The sequence below is a fragment of the Tursiops truncatus genome, chromosome X (genome assembly GCF_011762595.2).
Source record: "Tursiops truncatus isolate mTurTru1 chromosome X, mTurTru1.mat.Y, whole genome shotgun sequence".
NCBI lineage: Eukaryota > Metazoa > Chordata > Mammalia > Artiodactyla > Delphinidae > Tursiops > Tursiops truncatus.
The window spans coordinates 121078035-121102627 of NC_047055.1; the positions used below are offsets into that span (position 1 = coordinate 121078035).

At 41.3% G+C, this 24593-nt stretch overlaps 1 protein-coding gene and 1 non-coding gene across 6 annotated transcripts in view; one reads left to right on the plus strand and one right to left on the minus strand.

Moving 5' to 3' along the window:
- MID1 (midline 1) overlaps window positions 1–24593 on the plus strand; it is a 671868-nt gene that overhangs the window by 428761 nt on the left and 218514 nt on the right. The window lies entirely within an intron of this gene.
- Window positions 1560–1667, minus strand: LOC117310521 (U6 spliceosomal RNA). The gene has a single exon (XR_004524665.1). It is a non-coding gene; the product is annotated as a U6 spliceosomal RNA (small nuclear RNA).

The window sequence follows — 24593 nt, forward strand, 5'->3', positions numbered from 1 at the left end:
TTAATTAAGCTTACATTTTATTCATTAATTTATACATTTGAAGGGTAATATCTAAGGCTGGGGAAACAGCTCGTACTTTGAAGTACAGATTCAAGGGACAGGAGGTAACCTCACTGTGAAAAGAACACATAAAACCAAGGGACCTGGCAGGCCGGGGGCGAAGCCGGAAGCTGAGGGCAGTAAAGGGTTCATGCCTCCCTCAGCAAGTCTTACTGAGCACCAGCAATATATCCAGCTCTATTCTGAATGCTGAGGCTACAGAAGTCAATGAAACAAGTCCCTGTCCTCATTCGGCTTATATTCTAATATAGAGAGACGGACAGTAAACCAACGAGGGTCTAATATGTCAGGTAGTGAGAGATGCTATGAAGACACAGCTGCAGAAAGAGAGAGGAGTGAGGAAGTTGTCTTGTCATATGAAGCGTCTTGGAAAAGATAACAGTTGAGCAGAGACCCGAAAGAAGTGCAAAGCATGCTGTTCTCCTGGGGGAGAGAATCCCAGGCAGAGAGAAGAGCAAGTGCGAAGGCCCTGACGCGGGAGCATGAGGCGTGTGTCGTGGATTGCCAGGCAATGACCTTTTAGAGGCTTGTAGGTGTCGCGTGACCTTTGGCTTTTACTCGTGTGCAAGTGGGAGCCGTTGGAGAGTTTTGAGCAGAGGAGTTCAAAGGAACGACAGCTTTAAATCGGCTGGGGAGGGGGTGCAGGCCGAATGCACGGTAGAAGCAGGCACCCCTTAGGAGGCTATAGCAGGAATGCAATCAAAAGATGGGGGAGGCTTGGACCAGAGCAGTGGGATATGGTGAGAGGTCGTCAGATTCTAGGTGAGACTGACAGAATTTCCCGATGAATTGGATGTCAGATTTGAGAGAAAGAAACAAACCGTGGATAACTACAAAGATTTTGGTCTGAGCATCTGGCTGTGTTCATGGCTGGCTCTAAACTGCTCAGTTGCTTTTAGGGATGTCACATGTTTAAAGGGCCAGAGATGGAACAGATAGGAGCAAATGTGTGCGGATTAGGCTAGTCACAGTATTCAAATCCAACAACGTGAAACGAATAGAATATCAGTCCTACCATTAAACTAAGTGCGAAAAGGAAGAAATGTAGCTTGGCAGCCGTGGGATCACTACTGCAGTATTTTTTTATTAATTTTTATTGGAGTGTAGTTGCTTTACAGTGTTGCGTTAGTTTCTGCTGTACAGCAAAGTGAATCAGCTGTACGTATACATATATCCCCTCTGTTTTGGATTTCCTTCCCGTTTAGGTCACCACAGAGCAGTGAGCAGAGTTCCCTGGGTTACACAGCAGGTTCTCATTAGTTATCTATTTTATGCATAGTAGTGTATATATGTCAATACCCATCTCCCAGTCCATCCCACTCCCCCCTTCTCCCCCTGGTATCCATACGTCCGTTCTCTACATCTGTTTCTCTATTTCTGCTTTGCAAATATTTGTATCATTTTTCTAGATTCCACATATAAGCAATATTATATGATATTTGTTTTTCCCTTTCTCACGTACTTCACTCTGTATGGCAGTCTCTAGGTCCATCCACGTAAAAAATAGGGAACACTTCACAAATCTGCGTGTCATCCTCGCACAGGGGCCATGCTAATCTTCCCTGTATCATTCCAGGTTTTAGTATATGTGCTGCCGAAGCAAGCGCCACAGTATCATTTAGTTTTTACTCAAGCTATAGAACAACTGGAGCTAAGAAGAACAAAAGATCACGTGGGGACATAAAAACAGACCATATGAGAACAAGTTGGCTAATTGTAGGAGTAGCCCCAAAACAAGAGTGAACCAAGAAGCACGACGACTATCTTTGAATATCTGTAGGGCTGTTGTACAAAAGCAGAATTAAACTTAGTCAATACGACTCAAGTTTAAGCTGGGTCCTACAGGGAGAAGCTCCTGCAAGAAGCACTTTAGCTCAATGGAAGGATAGCTTTCCTTAACAGACACAGCTAGTGCCCTCAAAGATCTGTGAGCTCATCTCCAGCCTTGGGACCCTGATACGCTATATGTCCTAGCCTGCCAGCCAGCCAGGTGCAGAAGACCCAGGGGAAAATTCTGAGACCCTAGAAGATGGTGGTTGGGAGCCTGGGCGCGTGAGAGGAATCGGGACAGCAACTCCATGTTGGACTGTGATATGAGCATGAACTAAATCCTTATTGTGTCCAGCCATGGAGAATTGGGGGTCTTTTGTTGTAGCAGCTAGATTTACTTACCCTGACAGTATATCTTCTAACTTATAGAGCTGCCCAACTGTAGAAGGGATTGCAAGGAAGGGAATGAGTTTCCTGTCCCTGGATGTGTTCGAACACGCTCACTTAGATGTGAAACTCTTGAGGCAAAAATCAAGCTGGAGATAAGTGACTTGAGCAAATAACTTGAGCAAATAGGGCTTTTGAAAATTTTCCACTAAAGTATCCCTATCAGCACAGAGGTTTCACTCCCTAGTGGCAGTGGGTTTAGTTTCCAGTGAACTTTCTTTGACATCTTTTGTTTTCATAATCTTATCTTAAACATGTATGCAGTCTCTGTATTTTTCTGTTTCTTTTAATATATATCAGTTTATTTTACTATACATTTTTAAAAGTTATGAAGGGCATACTATTACTGAAGAGGACCATTTCTTTTCAATCTTCCAGTGAGGTGGACCCTTTAGGATTAAGTGTTCAAAAATTACTATTTTCAAAGTCAAGCTATATCGAAATCAGTCAATTCATATTTACGCCCTGTTTCAAGTGAAATGCAAAACCAAATTCGAATGAGAATGTACATTGCATTTCATTAAGCTAAAAATTTTAAATCATTTCCTATGTTAATCGTATTCCACATTACATGGTTCACATTAAAAAATCGTAATGCCAGCTAGAGTTCTTTGGGAAATGCTGGAGACTTCTTTATCTTCTAGGTAACATATATAGAAATTATTTCCATGGCATTTTTTTACTTAGATGGATATAAACTGTAATTCTGTTATTGTAACTGCTTACAAAAAGAAGAAGTTGGTATAAACATGATACAACTCGTAAAACGAAAACTATGTTGCCATTAGCAGGCACACACATTGACTTGCTTATATCTCGTGGTAAATGTGATTCAACTACAAGGAGAGGTGGATTTCTCCTTTGGCATTTTCTCACAACCCCACATCTTCCTTTAAAACCAGCCAGACCAGACAGAGTGGAAATGCAGAGTGTGTGTTACAAGCTGCAGGAGAAGATAAGCTGTCTAGGCTGTGCTTGAGAAAAGGAAAAAAAAAATGTATGTGCCTAAGGACATCATTTTCTTTACGGGCATTCTTCCTAGTGGATGTTTAGGTATAAATAATACCACTTATATGCACCTACTTAGAGGGGTAGCTGCTTTGCTTCCCTGGGAAGAATTTGTCCATGGATTTTGCAAACTTTATCTGATATTTTTAAAGCCATTTCCCCATATTTAATTTTGTATAGATTTTGAGCTAGCTTTCTTAATTATTAACTTGCCTTTCATTTTTTTTTACATTCTTTTTTTTTTTTTTTCTGTGGTATGAGAGCCTCTCACTGCTGTGGCCTCTCCCGTTGTGGAGCACAGGCTCCGGACGCGCAGGCTCAGCGGCCATGGCTTACGGGCCCAGCCGCTCCGCGGCATGTGGGATCCTCCCGGACCGGGGCACGAACCCGTGTCCCCGGCATCGGCAGGCGGACTCCCAACCACTGCGCCACCAGGGAAGCCCCTTGCCTTTCATTTTTAAATGGAAAATAGAAAACATGAGTGAAAGGAGATCATCGTAAGTTTAAGTAAATCTTGTTAGATATTTTAATAAAATAAAAGTATTCAATGTCCATCTAGTGGCCAATATGAAGACTTGGTCTCGTGCCTTGAAATTCAACAGTAATATGACACTGGGAGAGCCAGCAGGAGGATCACGTGGGATATTAACAGGAGTCGGGCCACAGGCGGATTGCATCACTTTTTCGCACAACATAGAATTCAGTCACATGATCGAGACCTATTCATGTGGGCAACTGGGGAAAAATGGTCTTCCTGTGTGTCCAGGAAGAAAAACAAAATATAACACGATTTGGTGGCCATATAGCAATCTCTGCCATACCGGATTTCTCATGTATGATACAACAGTTAACAATAGTTAGTGGATTCGTACTGTGCCCTTAACCATCTCAGTGACGTAGACATACGTTGGATTCTATTTTACAGATGAGGAGGTTGAAGATCAGATTGGTTAAGGGCTTTTCTTTCTCTGAATCACTCATCGTATCCTCTTATTGGTCTGAAATGAATTCTCTTTCTTACAGTAGTAAATTTGGCTTGTGGTTAGTGAACATTTCAAAGTACCATAACTCAGCTTTTCAGATTGCATGGCTTTAGTTGGGCACTTTGGGTGGCTTGAACAACAGAGATTTTCTTTTTTTTTTTTTTGCGGTACGCGGGCCTCTCACTGTTGTGGCCCCTCCCGTTGCGGAGCACAGGCTCCGGACGCGCAGGCTCAGCGGCCATGGCTCACGGGCCCAGCCGCTCCGCGGCATGTGGGATCTTCCCGGACCGGGGCACGAACCCGCGTCCCCTGCGTCGGCAGGCGGACTCTCAACCACTGCGCCACCAGGGAAGCCCTCTTCTTGTTTTTTTAAAAAATCTCTCACACACAAATTCAAGCACAGTTCAAGGATTGATTAATTTCTTGGCATGACAGTGTCATCAAGAATCCTGATGTGTCTCAGTTTTCCATTCTGCATCCTCACTAGGTAGCCTTACATCAGCAAGTGGTTGGAAGATGGTTGCCCTAGCTCCAGGCATCACCTCCTCACTCCCCCGTATCCAAAGGCAGGAAGTCGAGTTACTCTTCGCACGTCCCCCCTTTTTGTGGCTTTGACAGTTCCACATCATCACGTGGAGTTGAGGAGAGCACACCTCCCTGAATATATTGCTGCCCCAGACCTGACAAAACTTGGGGGAGGGTGCTGTTAGCCAAGATTAAGGGGCAATGGCTATAGGACGGTCAACTACAAGTGTCTTCCAGGTACAGTCTTGCCTCTAATAAGTATTAGAAATGAGAGATATAATGAGAAATGCTAGAGCTTGGGTTTGAATCAAAGGACTTAGGAAATTATTTTATTCAACCCTTACTTTACAGATGGATAAACTGAGTCCCAAACAGGTTAACTGGTTTTACCAGCTTACACAGCTAGATAAGGGTAGAGGTAGGACTAAAAGTGAATTTTCTGATGGCCAGTTTAGTGTATACCTATACATATCATTGCTTAATAGCCAATAGACTATTGATCACAATATTATGATACATTGTACTTGCTTACTTGGTTTTTGGGTTTTGGTTTTCAACTTGTCAAGGGAAAAGAGCCTCTTATTGAGCTTTGAATCTCCAGTGGGAAGCACAATGTCCTATATTCAAGAATAGTAGGGGGGAGGGATAAAGTAGGAATTTGAGATTAACATATACACACTACTATATATAAAATATGTAAACAATAAGGACCTACTGTATAGCACAGGGAACTCTACTCAATATTCTGTAAGAACCTATATGGGAAAAGAATCTGAAAAAGAATAGATAGATAGATAGATAGATTGGTTGATCTGAATCACTTTGCTGAATACCTGAAACTAGCACAATATTTTAAATCAACTACACTTACGTAAAAAAGAAAAGAATAGTAGAGTTCATGTTCGTACCCTATTTAATGATTGGTTGTATTTAATTCTTACCTTAACCCCTAGAGGTACATGAAAAAACTGAAGCAGTTTTGGGACTTACCCAAAGTTACATGGTCATTGAGGCATTGTAACAAAAGCACAGCTACAAAAGCATATGCTCAAATATGCAATAGAGGGAAAGCCTCAGAGAAATCTTTTTTTATGCTGCTGATAAGTACATGTATGAAACCTTAGAAATGCCGTTGGCAGTGGACTCTCATATTCTTCTGCCGGAGGTGAAGGTAAAAATAAAACATAACTGGAATAGTTAGAACCTGTGGCTGGAGATTACTGAGGAATTTTGTTCAATACTTTTTCAGAAAGATGAGAGGCACACAGTTGTGTGTACAAGGTGAAAGGAAAACTAACTTTTGACAATGGGAGGAGATCCCTAAAATGAGGAATGAAGAACACGGCTGAGTCATTTGTGATAATTCTGCTTTTCTTTTACCTGCACAGAAGACCATTCTGCTGCTCAGTGATTTCAGCCAGGACCACATTTGAATGGCACTGACTGTAGTTGCCATAGTTACCTGCACAAAGGGACAGGATTGTCGTGCTGAGGTTCACTACATGCTTTGGACACATGGAATCAGATGCCTCCTTAAGCCTACAACCACCGCCCCCCACCCCCGCCAAATTATAACCTGTTTCTTTTTGGTAACATGGGTACTAAATGCGTTTGATTCATCCATTTCCAATTTATCATCTGTTACCTTTCGGGTTTAAGGTTTTCTAAAAAAAAAGTAGCACTTTTTTTTTTAAATATTTGTTAGCGCTTAATTTTTTTCCTTCTAGTTTTATTGAGATATAATTCACATACAAGTTTTAAGTTTAAGTTACACAGCGTAATTATTTGACTTACATACATCATGGAATTATTGCCAAAGTAATTTTAGTGAACAACCCATCATCTAAAGTAAAAAAAAAAAGAAAAAAGAAAAAATGTTTTCCTTGTAATGAGAACTCTTAGGATTAAGAGTTCTTATCGTAGCTTATTTATTTATTTATTTATTTATTTTATACAGCAGGTTCTTATTAGTCATCCATTTTATACACATCAGTGTATCCATGTCAATCCCAATCTCCCAATTCATCACACCACCATCCCCACACCCCCGCCACTTTCCCCCCTTGGTGTCCATACGTTTCTTCTCTACATCTGTGTCTCAATTTCTTCCCTGCAAACCGGTTCATCTGTACCATTTTTCTACGTTCCACATATATGTGTTAATGTACGATATTTGTTTTTCTCTTTCGGACTTAACTTCACTCTGTATGACAGTCTGTAGATCCATCACGTCTGAACAAATGACCCAATTTCGTTCCTTTTTATGGCTGAGTAATATTCCATCATATATATGAACCACATCTTCTTTATCCATTCGTCTGTCGATGGGCATTTAGGTTGCTTCCATGACCTGGCTATCGTAAATAGTGCTGTGACGAACATTGGGGTGCATGTGTCTTTTTGAATTATGGTTTTCTCAGGGTATATGCCCAGTAGTGGGATTGCTGGATCATATGGTAATTCTATTTTTAGTTTTTTAAGGAACCTCCATACTGTTCTCCATAGTGGCTGTATCAGTTTACATTCCCACCAACAGTGCAAGAGGGTTCCCTTTTCTCCACACCCTCTCCAGCATTTGTTGTTTGTAGACTTTCTGATGATGCCCAGTCTAACTGGTGTGAGGTGATACCTCATTTGCATTTCTCTAATAATTAGTGATGTTGAGCAGCTTTTCATGTGCTTCTTGGCCATCTGTATGTCTTCTTTGGAGAAATGTCTATTTAGGTCTTCCGCCCATTTTTGAATTGGGTTGTTTGTTTTTTTAATATTGAGCAGCATGAGCTGTTTATATATTTTGGAGATTAATCCTTTGTCCATTGATTCGTTTGCAAATATTTTCTCCCATTCTTAGGGTTGTCTTTTTGTCTTGTTTATGGTTTCCTTTGCTGTACAAAAGCTCTGAAGTTTCATTAGGTCGCATTTGTTTATTTTTGTTTTTATTTCCATTACTCTAGGAGGTGGATCAAAAAAAATCTTGCTGGGCTTCCCTGGTGGCACACTGGTTGAGAGTCCGCCTGCCGATGCAGGGGACATGGGTTTGTGCCCCGGTCTGGGAAGATCCCACATGCCACGGAGCGGCTAGGCCCGTGAGCCATGGCCACTGAGCCTGCGTGTCCGGAGCCTGTGCTCTGCAATGGGAGAGGCCAGAACAGTGAGAGGCCTGCATGTTAAAAAAAAAAAAAAAAAAAAAAGATCTTGCTGTGATTTATGTCAAACAGTGTTCTTCCTATGTTTTCCTCTAAGAGTTTTATAGTGTCCGGTCTTACATTTAGGTCTCTAATCCATTTTGAGTTTATTTTTGTGTATGGTGTTAGGGAGTGTTCTAATTTCATTCTTATACATGTAGCTGCCCAGTTTTCCCAGAATCACTTATTGAAGAGACTGTCTTTTCTCCGTTTTATGTCCTTGCCTCCTTTGTCATAGATTAGTTGACCATAGGTGTGTGGGTTTATCTCTGGGCTTTCTAACTCGTTCCATTGATCTATGTTTCTGTTTTTGTGCCAGTACCATATTGTCTTGATTACTGTAGCTTTAGAGTATAGTCTGAAGTCAGGGATTCTGATTCCTCCAGCTCCGTTTTTTTCCCTCTAGGCTGCTTTGGCTATTCGGGGTCTTTTGTGTCTCCATACAAATTTTAAGACTTTTTGTTCTAGTTCCGTAAAAAGTACCATTGGTAATTTGATAGGGATTGCATTGAATCTGTAGATTGCTTTGGGCAGTATAGTCATTTTCACAGTATTGATTCTTCCAATCCAAGAACATGGTATATCTCTCCATCTGTTGGTATCATCTTTAATTTCTTTCATCAGTGTCTTGTAGTTTTCTGCATACAGGTCTTTTGTCTCCCTAGGTAGGTTCATTCCTGGGTACTTTATTCTTTTTGTTGCAGTGGTATATGGAAGTGTTTCCTTAATTTCTCTTTCAGATATTTCATCACCAGTGTATAGGAATGCAAGAGATTTCTGTGCATTAATTTTGTATCCTGCTACTTTACCAAATTCATTGATTAGCTCTAGTAGTTTCCTGGTGGCATCTTTAGGATTCTCTATGTATAGTATCATTTCACTTGCAAACAGTGCCAGTTTTACTTCTTCTTTTCCAGTTTGTATTCCTTTTATTTGTTTTTCTTCACTGATTGCCGTGGCTCGGACTTCCAAAACTATGTTGAATAATAGTGGTGAGAGTGGACATCCTTGTCTCGTTCCTGATCTTAGAGGAAATGCTTTCAGATTTTCACCATTGAGAATGATGTTTGCTGTGGGTTTGTCATATATGGGCCTGTATTATGTTGAGGTAGGTTCCCTCTATGCCCACTTTCTGGAGGGTTTTTATCTTAAATGGCTGTTGAATTTTGTCCAAAGCTTTTTCTGCATCTATTGAGATGATCATATGGTTTTTCTTCTTCAATTTGTTAATATGGTGTATCACATTGATTGATTTGCGTATATTGAAGTATCCTTTCATTCCCGGGATAAATTCCACTTGGTCATCGTGTATGATCCTTTTAACATGTTGTTGGATTCTGTTTGCTAGTATTTTGTTGAGGATTTTTGCATCTATATTCATCAGTGAGATTGGTCTGTAATTTTCATTTTTTGTAGTATCTTTGTCTGGTTTTGTTATCAAGGTGATGGTGTCCTCATAGAATGAGTATGGGAGTGTTCCTTCCTCTGCAATATTTTGGAAGAGTTTGAGAAAGATGGGTGTTAGCTCTTCTCTAAATGTTTGATAGAATTCACCTGTGAAGCCATCTGGTCCTGGACTTTTGTTTTTTGGAAGATTTTTAATCACAGTTTCAATTTCAGTGCTTGTGATTGGTCTGTTCATATTTTCTATTTCTTCCTGGTTCAGTCTTGGAAGGTTATACCTTTCTAAGAATTTGTCCATTTCTTCCAGGTTGTCCATTTTATTGGCATAGAGTTGCTTGTAGTAGTCTCTTAGGATGCTTTGTATTTCTGTGGTGTCTGTTGTAACTTCTCCTTTTTCATTTCTAATTTTATTGATTTGAGTCCTCTCCCTCTTTTTCTTGATAAATCTGGCTAATGGTTTATCAATTTTGTTTATCTTCCCAAAAAACCAGCTTTTAGTTTTATTGATCTTTGCTATTCTTTTCTTTGTTTCTATTTTGTTTATTTCTGCTCTGATCTTTATAATTTCTCCCCTTCTGCTAACTTTGGGTTTTGTTTGTTCTTCTTTCTCTAGTTCCTTTAGGTGTAACATTACATTGTTTATTTGAGATTTTTCTTGTTTCTTGAGGTAGGATTGTATCACTACAAGCTTCCCTCTTAAAACTGCTTTTGCTGCCTCCCATAGGTTTTGGATCATCGTGTTTTCATTGTCATTTCTCTCCAGGTATTTTTTGATTTCCTCTTTGAGTTCTTCAGTGATCTCTTGGTTATTTAGTAATGTATTGTTTAGCCTCCATGTGTTTGTGTTTTTTACATTTTTTCCCCCTGTAATTCATTTCTAATCTCATAGCATTGTGGTCAGAAAAGATGCTTGATATGATTTCGATTATCTGAAATTTACCGAGGCTTGATTTGTGACCCAAGATGTGATCTGTCCCGGAGAATGTTCTGTGCGCACTTGAGAAAAAAGTGTAATCTGCTATTTTTGGATGGGGTATCCTATAAATATCAATTAAATCTATCTGGTCTATTGTGTCATTTAAAGCTTCTGTTTCCTTATTTATTTTCATTTTGGATGATCTGTCCATTGGTGTAAGTGAGGTGTTATAGACCCCCACTATTATTGTGTTACTGTCGATTTCCTTTTTTATAGCTGTTAGCAGTTGCCTTATGTATCGAGGTGCTCCTGTGTTGGGTGCATATATATTTATAATTGTTATATCTTCTTCTTGGATTGATCCCCGATCATTATGTAGTGCCCTTCCTTGTCTCTTTTCTTTCTTTTTTTTTTCTTAACATCTTTATTGGGGTATAATTGCTTTACAATGGTGTGTTAGTTTCTGCTTTATAACCAAGTGAATCAGTTATACATATGCATATGTTCCCATATCTCTTCCCTCTTGCATCTCCCTCCCTCCCACCCTCCCTATCCCACCCCTCCAGGCGGTCACAAAGCACCAAGCTGATCTCTCTGTGCTATGCGGCTGCTTCCCACTAGCTATCTATTTTACGTCTAATGATGAGTGATGTTAGCATCCTTTCATGTGTTTGTGGGCAATCTGTATACCTTCTTTGGAGAAATGTCTATTTAGGTCTTCTGCCCATTTTTGCATTGGGTTGTTTGTTTTTTTGTTATTGAGCTGCATGAGCTGCTTGTAAGTTTTGGAAATTAATCCTTTGTCAGTTGCTTCATTTGCAAATATTTTCTCCCATTCTGAGGGTTGTCTTTTGGTCTTGTTTATGGTTTCCTTTGCTGTGCAAAATCTTTTAAGTTTCATTAGGTCCCATTTGTTTATTTTTGTTTTTATTTCCATTTCTGTAAAAGGTGGGTCAAAAAGGATCTTGCTGTGATTTATGTCATAGAGTGTTCTGCCTATGTTTTCCTCTAAGAGTTTGATAGTTTCTGGCCTTACATTTAGGTCTTTAACCCATTTTGAGGTTATTTTTGTGTATGGTGTTAGGGAGTGATCTAATCTCATACTTTTACATGTACCTGTCCAGCTTTCCCAGCACCACTTATTGAAGAGGCTGTCCTTTCTCCACTGTACATTCCTGCCTCCTTTATCAAAGATAAGGTGACCATATGTGCGTGGGTTTATCTCTGGGCTTTCGATCCTGTTCCATTGATCTATCTTTCTGTTTTTGTGCCAGTACCATACTGTCTTGATTACTGTAGCTTTGTAGTATAGTCTGAAGTCAGGGAGTCTGATTCCTCCAGCTCCATTTTTCGTTCTCAAGATTGCTTTGGCTATTCGGGGTCTTTGGTGTTTCCATACAAATTGTGAAATTTTTTGTTCTAGTTCTGTGAAAAATGCCAGTGGTAGTTTGATAGGGATTGCATTGAATCTGTAGATTGCTTTGGGTAGTAGAGTCATTTTCACAATGTTGATTCTTCCAATCCAAGAACATGGTATATCTCTCCATCTATTTGTATCATTTTTAATTTCTTTCATCAGTGTCTTATAATTTTCTGCATACAGGTCTTTTGTCTCCTTTGGTAGGTTTATTCCTAGATATTTTATTCTTTTTGTTGCAATGGGAGTGTTTTCTTGATTTCACTTTCAGATTTTTCATCATTAGTGTATAGGAATGCAAGAGATTTCTGTGCATTAATTTTGTATCCTGCAACTTTACCAAATTCATTGATTAGCTCTAGTAGTTTTCTGGTAGCATCTTTAGGATTTTCTGTGTATAGTATCATGTCATCTGCAAACAGTGACAGCTTTACTTCTTCTTTTCCTATTTGGATTCCTTTTTTTTCCTTTTCTTCTCTGATTGCTGTGGCTAAAACTTCCAAAACTATATTGAATAAGAGTGGTGAGAGTGGGCAACCTTGTCTTGTTCCTGATCTTAGTGGAAATGCTTTCCGTTTTTTACCATTGAGGATGGTGTTAGCTGGTGGTTTGTCATATATGGCCTTTATTGTGTTGAGGAAAGTTCCCTCTATGCCTACTTTCTACAGGGTTTTTATCATAAATGGGTGTTGAATTTTGTCAAAAGCTTTCTCTGCATCTACTGAGATGATCATATGGTTTGTCTCCTTCAATTTGTTAATATGGTGTATCACATTGATTGATTTGTGTATATTGAAGAATCCTTGCATTCCTGGAATAAACCCCACTTGATCATGGTGTATGATCCTTTTAATGTGCTGTTGGATTCTGTTTGCTAGTATTTTGTTGAGGATTTTTGCATCTATCTTCCTGAGTTACATTGGCCTGTAGTTTTCTTTCTTTGTGACATCCTTGTCTGGTTTTGGTATCAAGGTGACGGTGGCTTCGTAGAATGAGTTTGGGAGTGTTCCTCCCTCTGCTATATTTTGGAAGAGTTTGAGAAGGATAGGTGTTAGCTGTTCTCTAAATGTTTGATAGAATTCGCCTGTGAAGCCATCTGGTCCTGGGCTTTTGTTTGTTGGAAGATTTTTAATCACAGTTTCAATTTCAGTGCTTGTGATTGGTCTGTTCATATTTTCTATTTCTTCCTGATTCAGTCTCGGCAGGTTGTGCATTTCTAAGAACTTGTCCATTTCTTCCCGGTTGTCCATTTTATTGGCATAGAGTTGCTTATAGTAATCTCTCATGATCCTTTGTATTTCTGCAGTGTCAGTTGTTACTTCTCCTTTTTCATTTCTAATTCTATTGATTTGAGTCTTCTCCCTTTTTTTCTTGATGAGTCTGGCTAATGTTTTATGTATTTTATTTATCTTCTCAAAGAACCAGCTTTTAGTTTTATTGATCTTTGCTATTGTTTCCTTCATTTCTTTTTCATTTATTTCTGATATGGTTTTTATGATTTCTTTCCTTCTGCTAACTTTGGGGGTTTTTTGTTCTTCTTTCTCTAATTGCTTTAGGTGCAAGGTTAGGCTGTTTATTCGAGCTGTTTCCTGTTTCTTAAGGTGGGCTTGTATTGCTATAAACTTCCCTCTTAGAACTGCTTTTGCTGCATCACATAGGTTTTGGGTCATCGTGTCTCCATTGTCATTTGTTTCTAGGTATTTTTAAATTTCCTCTTTGATTTCTTCAGTGATCACTTCGTTATTAAGTAGTGTATTGTTTAGCCTCCATGTGTTTGTATTTTTTACATATCTTTTCCTGTTATTGATATCTAGTCTCATGGCATTGTGGTCAGAAAAGACACTTGATACAATTTCAATTTTCTTAAATTTACCAAGGCTTGATTTGTGATGCAAGATATGATCTATCCTGGAGAATGTTCGATGAGCACTTGAGAAAAATGTGTATTCTGTTGTTTTTGGTTGGAGTGTTCTATAAATACCAATTAAGTCCATCTTGTTTAATGTATCATTTAAAGCTTGTGTTTCCTTATTTATTTTCATTTTGGTGATCTGTCCATTGGTGAAAGTGGGGTGTTAAAGTCCCCTACTATGAATGTGTTACTGTCAATTTCCCCTTTTATGGCTGTTAGTATTTGCCTTATGTATTGAGGTGCTCCTATGTTGGGTGCATAAATATTTACAATTGCTATATCTTCTTCTTGGATCGATCCCTTGATCATTATGTAGTGTCCTCCTTGTCTCTTGTAACATTCTTTATTTTAAAGTCTATTTTATCTGATAGGAGTATTGCTACTCCAGCTTTCTTTTGATTTCCATTTGCATGGAATATCTTTTTCCATCCCCTCACTTTCAGGCTCTGTGTGTCCCTAGGTCTGAAGTGGGTCTCTTGTAGGCAGCATATATATGGGTCTTGTTTCTGTATCCATTCAGCAAGCCTGTGTCTTTTGGTTGGAGCATTTAATCCATTCATGTTTAGGGTAATTACTGATATGTATGTTCCTGTTACCATTTTCTTAAATTGTTTTGGGTTTGTTTTTGTAGGTCCTTTTCTTCTCTTGTGTTTCCCACTTAGAGAAGTTCCTTTAGCATTTGTTGTAGAGCTGGTTTGGTGATGCTGAATTCTCTTAGCTTTTGCTTGTCTGTAAAGCTTTTGATTTCTCCATTGAATCTGAATGAGATCCTTGCTGGGTAGAGTAATGTTGGTTGTAGGTTCTTCCCTTTCATCACTTTAAGTATATCATGCCACTCCCTTCTGGCTTGTAGAGTTTCTGCTGAGAAATCAGCTGTTAACCTTATGGGAGTTCCCTTGTATGTTATTTGTCGTTTTTCCCTTGCTGCTTTTAATAATTTTTCTTTGTCTTTAATTTTTACCAATTTGATTACTATGTGTCTCGGTGTGTTTCTCCTTGGGTTTATCCTGTATGGGACTCTCTGTGCTTCCTGGACTTGGGTGGCTATTTCCTTTCCCATGTTAGGGAAGTTTTCGACTTTAATCTCTTTGAATATTTTTCTCTGATCCTTTATCTCTCTCTTCTCCTTCTGGGACCCCTGTAATGTGAATGTCGTTGTGTTTAATGTTGTCCCAGAGGTCTCTTAGGCTGTCTTCATTTCTTTTCATTCTTTTTTCTTTATTCTGTTCCGCAGCAGTGAATTCCACCATTCTGTCTTCCAGGTCACTTATCTGTTCTTCTGCCTCAGTTATTCTGCTATTGATTCCTTCTAGCGTAGTTTTCCTTTCAGTTATTGTATTGTTCTTCTCTGTTTGTTTGTTCTTTAATTCTTCTAGGTCTTTGTTAAACATTTCTTGCATATACTCAATCTTTGCCTCTGTTCTTTTTCCGAGGTCCTGGATCATCTTCACTATCATTATTCTGAATTCTTTTTCATTTAGTTGTTTTTCTGGGGTTTTATCTTGTTCCTTCATCTGGTACATAGCCCTCTGTCTTTCCATCTTGTCTATCTTTTGGTGAATGTGGTTTTTGTTCCACAGGCTGCAGGATTGTAGTTCTTCTTGCTTCTGCTGTCTGCCCTCTGGTGGTGAGGCTGTCTAAGAGGCTTATGCAAGTTTCCTGATGGGAGGGACTGTTGGTGAGTAGAGGTGACTGTTGCTCAGGTGGGCGGGGCTCACTAAAACTTTAATCCACTTGACTGTTGATGGGTGGGGCTGGGTTCCTTCCCTGTTGGTTTTTTGGCCTGAGGCAACCCAATACTAGAGCCTACTTGGGCTCTTCGGTGGTGCTAATGACAGACTCTGGGAGGGCTCACGCCAAGGAGTAATTCCCAGAACTTCTGCTGCCAGTGTCCTTGTCCCCGCGGTGAGCCACAGCCACCCCCCACCTCTGCAGGAGACCCTCCAACACTAGCAGGTAGGTCAGGTTCAGTCTCCCCTGGGGTCACTGCTCCTTCCCGTGGGTCCCGATGCGCACACTACTTTGTGTATGCCCTCCAAGAGTGGAGTCTCTGTTTCCCCCGTTCTGTGGAAGTCCTGCAATCAAATCCCAGTAGCCATCAAAGCCTGATTCTCTAGGAATTCCTCCTCCTGTTACCGGACCCCCAGGTTGGGAAGCCTGACATGGGTCTCAGAACCTGCGCTCCAGTGTGTGAACTGCTGTGGTATAAGTGTTCTCCAGTCTGTGAGTCACCCACCCAGCAGTTATGGGATTTGATTTTACTGTGATTGCGCCCCTCCTGTGGTCTCATTGTGGCCTCTCCTTTGTCTTTGGATGTGGGGTATCTTTTCTGGTGAGTTCCAGTGTCTTCCTGTTGATGATTGTCCAGCAGCTAGTTGTGATTCTGGTGTTCTCGCAAGAGAGAGTGAGAGCACGTCCTTCTACTCCGCCATCTTGGTTCCAATCAGTAGCACCTTTTTACACCAACACTTCTACACTTTAATTCGCCATTTGAAGTTGAACTAAGAGAACACATAATACTCTTAACAGTTTTCCAGAGATGATTTTGACCCTTCCCAACCTCATATATTTCCTTTTGTGGCAGTACTATTGGGAAAAGACCAAATAACTAGTAAAAATACAAAATGATTTCTCTTTTGTCGAATGATAAGCTCAACAAACAAACTAATAAAAATGTCACAGTATAGGTTTGATGGTGGTTAGCATCCTGGATCAGGAAGGAGAAGTGGTTAAGAATCCTCCTGCCAATGCAGGGGACACAGGTTCCAGCCCTGGTCCAGGAAGATCCCACATGTCACGGAGGAACTAAGCCCATGCGCCACAACTACTGAGCCTGTGCTCTAGAGCCTGCAATCCACAACTACTGAGCCCGCGAGCCACAACTCCTGAGCCCACGAGCCACAACTACTGAGCCCACGTGCCACAACTGCTGAAGCCCACATGCTCTAGGGGCCCATGTGCTGCAACTACTGAGCCCACGTGCTGCATCTACTGAAGCCCATGCACCTAGAGCCCGTGCTCTGCAACAAGAGAAGGCACTGCAATGAGAAGCCCGCGCACCACAACGAAGAGCAGCCCCCACTTGCTGCAACTAGAGAAAGCCCGTGCACAGCAGCGAGGACCCATCGCAGCCAAAAATTAAAAACATAATAAAAAGAAGTAAACGTAGGCAAATGCTGAACGTTGATGTCCTCTACTAAATAGTAAGGATCCCTATTCTGCCTACCTCCCAGATTGTTGTTTAGATTGAAGGGTGCAGGTAAGGTGAGGCAATGCCGTATAAACCCTAATTCACCAGACAAAGCCCAGGTCATTTGTACATCTTATCCAGTAGTATTATATCAAGATCATAGTGAGAGAAGAAGCCTCAAGTATTTACCTATTACATCGTCCAATTAAGACATTCAAATCATGCCAAAAAAGACAGCCTTCTTTTCATCTCTCTAAGCCTATTCCACACCTTCTTGTCCTGGAAAATGACCTGTGGAAAAATAAATTAGGGAAATGCTGCTTTCTGAGTCTCCCTCTCAAAGAATCACAATATATATTATTTTCAAGGTTCAGGGGAAACTTGCCATCTAGAAAAGAGAGAGCCTGCATAACTTATTTTCCAAACTTGATTTATCAAAAATACTCTCCCTCCCCTTGCAACAAGGGTTAATGTCCCTTCGTTCTCTTCTAAAGGGAGAGATGACATACTTCTCTCATTTTCTGGCAACTTGCAAAAATGTGTTTTTTTAGACAATTTTCTCCTGAACTTAAAAACTTCCGTTTTGAGCAGAAACGCAGGTGGAAATGTCCTTCCTTTAACATTTTGCTGAACATCAGGGACTGGAAGAGAGCAGAGCCGTTTCTGGGTCTTTCTCATTAGCCTATTTCTGTTTAAATTACTCTCTGTTATATTTCCTTTCCACTTATATTAGGTCACCACGTGATGTAGCCAAATACACCCTGGGACTGTACCAGAACCTTATGCCCGGTGGCCTCTCGAAGTCAGGCAGAAAGCTGGAAGTAATTTTCAGTTATCCTGGCCACTCAGCCTCTTCCCAGCCTGTTCTCATTATATGAACCACTGGGCAGAACTGAAGTCTTCCAGCAAGTAATTGCAGAACAATCCAAATTTAGAGCAGAAAAGGATGACAATGTCTGATGTAGAGTAGGCTGTTGTCTTAGCCTAGATACCCCCCAGAGCGGATCCTGACGCGCAGTCTACTTGCAGGAAGTCTGTATTGGAAGTGGTCTCAGGGGGCAACACTGTGCGACGGGGGAGTCACAGAGATAGTGGGAAGGCTGGGCCAAGGGCATTATCAAGTTCGCTTCTCCCATGGGCAAAGGAGATTTATCCCAGGGAGTGTTTTGAGGAGCTTATCAAGTGCGTCTCAGAACTCATCTGTGGGACAAGAGGCTCCCGTGCCCCAGCAGTCTTGTGTGGCCCTGTGAGAGTTGGCTCCCTGTACTTCCAGTTGTGCGTCCAGAAAAGCTGAGATACAGGGGTCCCGTGCCCAGTCAGAAAAGCCCTTAGGCAGGAATCGAGAGGCCCTTGGTACACCCAGAGGCAAGACACCATCTGTTACACGCAAGGGAAACTGGTTGAAGCCCATGTAGAAATGGTCACCATGGCAGGGGCTGGAGGAAGAGGGGGCAATGAGAGGAATGACATGGTGCCCAAGAGGCATCCAGCACGGTGCTCAGTAAACCCTAGTGGTTTATCTGAGTCAAGTCCAACCCCTCGCTGCTCCCCTGAGGACTTTGAGACTCTGAGAAGTGAACCAGGTTGCCCTGGGATACACAAAGCTTGCTGGTGGCAGAAAGAATTGGAGACAGCGTTCCTGGCTACCTGTTCCCTGGGGCTTTCAGCCACATGGCACTGCCTCACCTCCATACTTGCTGTAGTTAAAAAACCTGAGAGCAACGTGCCTTGTAGTCGTACCCATAAAGTCTGGGAAGAAGTTCAAAAGAGATGTCTGCCTTCAATAATGATAATAACAACAGAGAAGCTAATGCAAGCTAGAATAGAATCAATAGTTAAATGAGTGATACAGGGCTTCCCTGGTGGCGCAGTGGTTGGGAGTCCGCCTGCCGATGCAGGGGACACGGGTTCGTGCCCCGGTCCGGGAAGATGCCACATGCCACAGTGGCTGGGCCCGTGAGCCATGGCCACTGAGCCTGCGCGTCCGGAGCCTGTGCTCCGCAACGGGAGAGGCCACAGCAGTGAGAGGCCCGCATACCGAAAAAAAAAAAAAAAGAGTGATAAAGACAGTGAGTCTCAGTGGAATTACAAGGAAGGCAAGAGAGGTCTAAAAGGAAACTGGGCTTTGGAGACCTACTGTTGACGCTTGTAATCTGTGTATCTTTCACTTTCTGAGTATGGAAGGGAATAATGTTTTTGTGTCACACTTGAAATTGTGCTGTGTGACTGTCATGGGAACTTCGGACCCTGTTCTGGAGCTAAGAATAGCTGAGATACTAATTAGGTTACTCGACAAATGCTGAAGAGGAACTCAAGTCCAGAGAATTCACAATGGGGCCTCGTGACCAGACCGAGGTTGGCTCTAACTAGGGTGAACACGTCGACCACATCCTTGCTTTCTCATATGGAAAATAATATGTATTAGAAATCTCCAAGTTTAAATATTTGAGTATTGGTTTTTACTGTCTCGAAATTCAAATATTTGACTATTGAAATAATTGGACGTTCAATTATTCTGCACAATTGAGTAATAGCATATGAGTAATAACAAAGAAATGTCATGGAGGGAAGGAATAAAGATAAGGTTTGAAGTGGGCCTAAAACCCCAGGGAAGGAGAAAACAGGGAGATAACAGAGAGGAAGGATAAAGGAAGGTTCTCCTCCTGAAGTCTAAACATCGCATGTCTGGGATTTTTTCCTTCAGAACTGGTTCTCTTGTTAATCAGCGTAGGCAACAGTATTCCTTTATCAGTGTGCTTAAAGGGTACCATTTTAATGACTTAATGTTAAGGTATATAGTTTAGTGCCCGGTACATAACAAGCAACAATAAATGATTGCCTATTAGTAATCCTTTTTCCTGTGAGAGAATTTTGGCCATCCTTTACCACTTCCCCTCAGTGTATACGCCCATATTAATTTCTGTACTTTCTAAAGAATAAACTTTTGATTTCAGAACATTTTTAAATTTACAGAAAAGTTGCAAAGATAGCATAGAGAGTTCCTACATACCCTTCACCCAGATTCCTCTAATTTTAAAAAAATATTTATTTAGTTATTAGGCTGTGCTGGGTCTTAGTCGCGGCACATGGGATCTTTGTTGCCACGTGCAGGTTTTCACTGGGGCACGCAGGAGCTTTTGTTTGTTTGTTTTGTTTAGGTTGCAGCATGCAGACTCTTGATCGCATCATGCAGGCTCTTAGTTGCGACATGCATGCGGGATCTAGTTCCCTGACCAGGGATCAAACCCAGGCCCGCTGCTTTGGGAACGCGGAGTCTTAACCACTGGACCACCAGGGAAGTCTTTAGCTTCCCCTAATGTTAACATCTTACATTGCCATGGTACATTCATCGGGACTAAGAAATTAACATTGGTACATTACTATTCATTCCGTGTACTTTTATTTTTTTATTTATTTATTTTTTTGCGGTTCGCGGGCCTCTCGCTGTTGCGGCCTCTCCCGTTGCGGAGCACAGGCTCCGGACGCGCAGGCTCAGCGGCCATGGCTCACGGGCCCAGCCGCTCCGCGGCACGTGGGATCTTCCCGGACCGGGTCACGAACCCGTGTCCCCTGCATCAGCAGGCGGACTCTCAACCACTGCGCCACCAGGGAAGCCCAATTCCGTGTACTTTTAAACAGATGCTGTCTAATTTGGGGGCACTAATTAGGAGCCCAGATCATTCTTTGGGGGGTGGGGGGCAAGGAATAGAGACTTTATTTGGAAAGCCAGCAGACTTAAGAAGATGGTGAACTTGTGTGCAAAGGACCATCTTACCCGGTTTTGGCAAGCCCAGATCGTTCAAATGGTGATATTTGATTGAACTGGGATACTTATTTGGGAATGAGCAATAAGTGGGCTTTATAGTTTCAACACTGTACGCACAGAATTTACCATGGGTTTTTGGTCAGGTTGACGTAGTCTTACGAGAATTCCATGGCTTCTAGCAGCCCTGGGAAACTGCTGGTTTATTGCTAACAGTAAGTAAAGCTGACCCCTATTGAAACCAGTTTTAAAATATGTGTTTGAATATTCACCTTAGCTGTTGGAAACCTTCAAGCCTTTTTTGAGAACGTAAAACATCTCTTTTTGAACAAAACCTTCTAACCTGCTGTGTAAATGTGATGTGCTCAGAAGCAGGATACCACAGAGGGCAGCACTCTTTGGGACATGACAGTTGACACAGGTGACACTGTAAGGTTCAAGATTTTGAAAAGGGGCCCTTGGAAACATCCCAGATGAGATAGCTCAGTGGGAACCTACCAGATGGAATTTATGAGCCTCTGTCCTAAACAGATGTTTTCCAGCTGTGACAAGAAAATGCACCCAAATGCTTCTAATGGACAGATCTCTGTGCGCACACACTCCCTCCCTCCCTCCTACAGACACAGAGCTTTTCAAGAATTGAAAATATCTGGATTGCTTAAAAACATCCATTGCTTAAAATTAAAATTTCGAGTGTCAGTCACCGCTGGTTCATCCTTTATTTGAAATAGTAGGAACGTTGGAGGTAATTTTGTATTTAACACTTTATTTTTAAAATTTTATTGGAGTACAGTTGATTTACAATGTTGTGTTACTTTCAGGTGTACAGCAAAGCGAGTCAGTTATACATACACATGTATCCATTCTTTTTCACGTTCCTTAACCATATAGGTTATTACAGAATAGTGAGTAGATTTCCCTGTGCTCTACAGCAGGTCCTTGTTGGTTATCTGTTTTGCGTATAGTAGTGTGTGTATTTTAATCCCAAGTTCCTAATGTAGTTGATGAGCAAACATAAGGAAAACTCTACCTCTTGTCAGAATAGCCCAATTTGTCAGCATCTAATCTCCCATCATCTGTGAGAGTCTTTGAGAATAGCGAATTAATTTCAATTTCCACCAAGTCAATTCTGGGTTACTCCTGGAAGTTGTTTAGTTAGTAGCTTCCATTTGCACAGAATCTCAAGAACACCAGTAAGGTGGCCTCTGACTTCTTGAGCTTTTGACATTCAGCCACCAGAGGCTGCTCTGAGGTCATTATCCTCCTTTCACTCTGGGTCCAAATCCCAATGGGGCCACCTGTAAGGACAGATTTAGCTTCCATTGCTTTGAATTGCCCTCACTCAGCGCAGTTCCCTGGTGGTCAGCTGCTGGAGTAGTTGATTAATGACAGTAAAGAGGAGGAACTGAGGAAGACAAAAACTCTACTGTTTTGCCTTTCTCTCTATTTTTAAACTCTTCATCTTGTTCTCTTTCGTTTAAGTAAAAGAGAACTGGGCAAGGCTTTCCTACCGGCACCTGCTAATTTTTCATCAGTTTTTTCCTCTGGTACTGTCTCTTCAAAGAAGATTTCTGAAGTTTTTTTTAAAAAACTTTATTCCACAATACATACTTGCACATGGTTTCTATTCTCCCACATTTTACCAACATTGTATAGTTGCTTTCATGCTGTTCCCTCTGTTTTATTTTTTAAATCTCTTTCTCCTTTAAGTCTTTTTCTTTATCTAACAAAGCAAACCAAAAATTAAACAAAGGAGTATCTGTAGTTAAGGACGAAGGATTAAAAATGCTTTCGGTGCCTGTAATGTATTTGGTATTTAATCTTGGACAGCTAAGCACTGATTTCAATTGTTAATTGAAGAATGAAACTAGTTTCTTCATGTGAAATTGCTTTCAGCCTTCTTGAGCTAAGGCACGATTGTGGTAGACACCCATGAGCCCATGGAAAGCAACTGGTTTTATGTTATTGTTACATGTCACCCTAATTAGTGTACTTCATGAGAGTAAGTTACTACATAAAGATGTAAAGTTTTACAGCCCTGACAAATACCAAATTAATAGTTCTGTGGCAGGCAAAGTCATCAGTGTATAGATGATCTGGAGAATTTCAACACTGCAATTCTTTAATTCTAGACCTTTTTTTTGGCAAGATTCCACGTCTGATTGAAAAGGGTGTCATTTAAGTATACGTCTTCTTACATGTGCTTCCTTTTCTATAGATTACAGAAGAAAACCAATTGAACTTGAAGGAAAATGAATACGTATTTTATTAATTTCTATTTTTAGGAACAGATGAAAGTTTCGAGATTTCTTTTGCTCTGAAAAGAAATTCTTGAGGTACCAGGAAGCATTCCTGAGTGTTTGGTGCCATTATATTCATAGAAATGTTTGCTGTTTCCCCTCAAGTGTAATCATAATGGTAGAGATCCTCACCTAGTAAGTTCATGAGTAAAGTAGGATACCTGGTCGCTTATATTTTCAGGTAGAATAGTGACAGCCACAATACGCAACTTGGGTCCTATTTCACTAAATGCTTCCGCAAAGGTGGAACGCCGGTGAAAGTGCTAGAGTCCTTCTCTGTGGCAGGGTCCGCTTTTTGTCTTGCCTCAACTGAGAGAACCAGAAGTCTTTTGCCGATGAGTAAAGCCTTATTAAACCATCACGATTTAATGTGGCATACTTTTCTCTCGATTTGCGTGCCTGACAATCGATTTCCTGAATATCACATTTAAGCTGAGCCGCGGAAGAAAAAGAGACCCACTGAAGTAGCATTAGGTCAGCTTCGTGGGATGCATTAGCGGCCTGTCTGAACAAAGACGAGGAACTTAGGCACAGAAAGTCATCACGTGGCCCTGGGCCCTGGGCGCCTTGCAAATGCATAGCGTGACTCATTATTAAACGTGCCGAGAACAGACAAATTCCAGGCAAGTGAAACATCCACTTATTCAACTGCAGTTAGGTGGGTCGTGTGATATTTGTCGTACTGGTTTTTCCTTAGGGAACTCCCACGCCATCTCCAGCCCCTCCTGAACACCACATGTCAAAGGCACAGAGCAGCTGTATTAAGATAAAATTGTGAACGTTAAAGACAGGCACTTAAATGCGTATAACCCTCAGGCCAGGTAGACTTCACTAAATTGCACAGGCTTTAAAATACCAGCGCTCAGTTAAAAAAAAAAAAATGTATCCATAGCAACCTCTTTGTCAAGGGAATAGTTACCTGAAAAGATACACATCGTTTCAGAGAAACAGGGAGAAATAAAACCATATTAGTTAACCGTGGATGGTATTACTTGGGTTTAAATTAGGGGCATGAGTCAGGAGGAGAAGGGGCTTTTGAGAAAGTCTTACAACGTATGTGCTTATTGCCAGTAGAATGTGTTTTCATGCCTTCTTTATCACCAAAGGGTTCTTACATATGGGATTTTTTTATTCAAATGCCATGAAATAACTTCGGGTTTCAGATATTTAAGAAGAAGTAGCAGACCCCCTCTTCTTCCTGGCCATAGCATGCCTACCATAGTTTAGAAGGAGCCTTCGTTAGCATACGCGATGGGTATGAGCCTGAGGTTTTTGCCGCATCTGGATCTCTGGTGGTCATTTCACGGGTATTTGTTACCAGAAAGGACACAAGATCATGTAAACGTCCACAATCTTTCTATTGTGAGGTGACCTGACTTAAGACGTCCTGTTTCCAGGAGGCTCTCTCTGATGGAGTGGTCTTTATTCGGTCGCGTTTTACGACGTAGACTGCGACGAAAAGTCAGGAGTGGCCTTTTTTTTTTTTTTTTTTTTTTTTTTGCGGTACGCGGGCCTCTCACTGTTGTGGCCTCTCCCGTTGCGGAGCACAGGCTCCGGACGCGCAGGCTCAGCGGCCATGGCTCACGGGCCCAGCCTCTCCGCGGCATGTGGGATCCTCCCGGACCGGGGCACGAACCCGCGTCCCCTGCGTCGGCAGGAGGACTCTCAACCACGGCGCCACCAGGGAAGCCCAGGAGTGGGGCTTTTGATCAT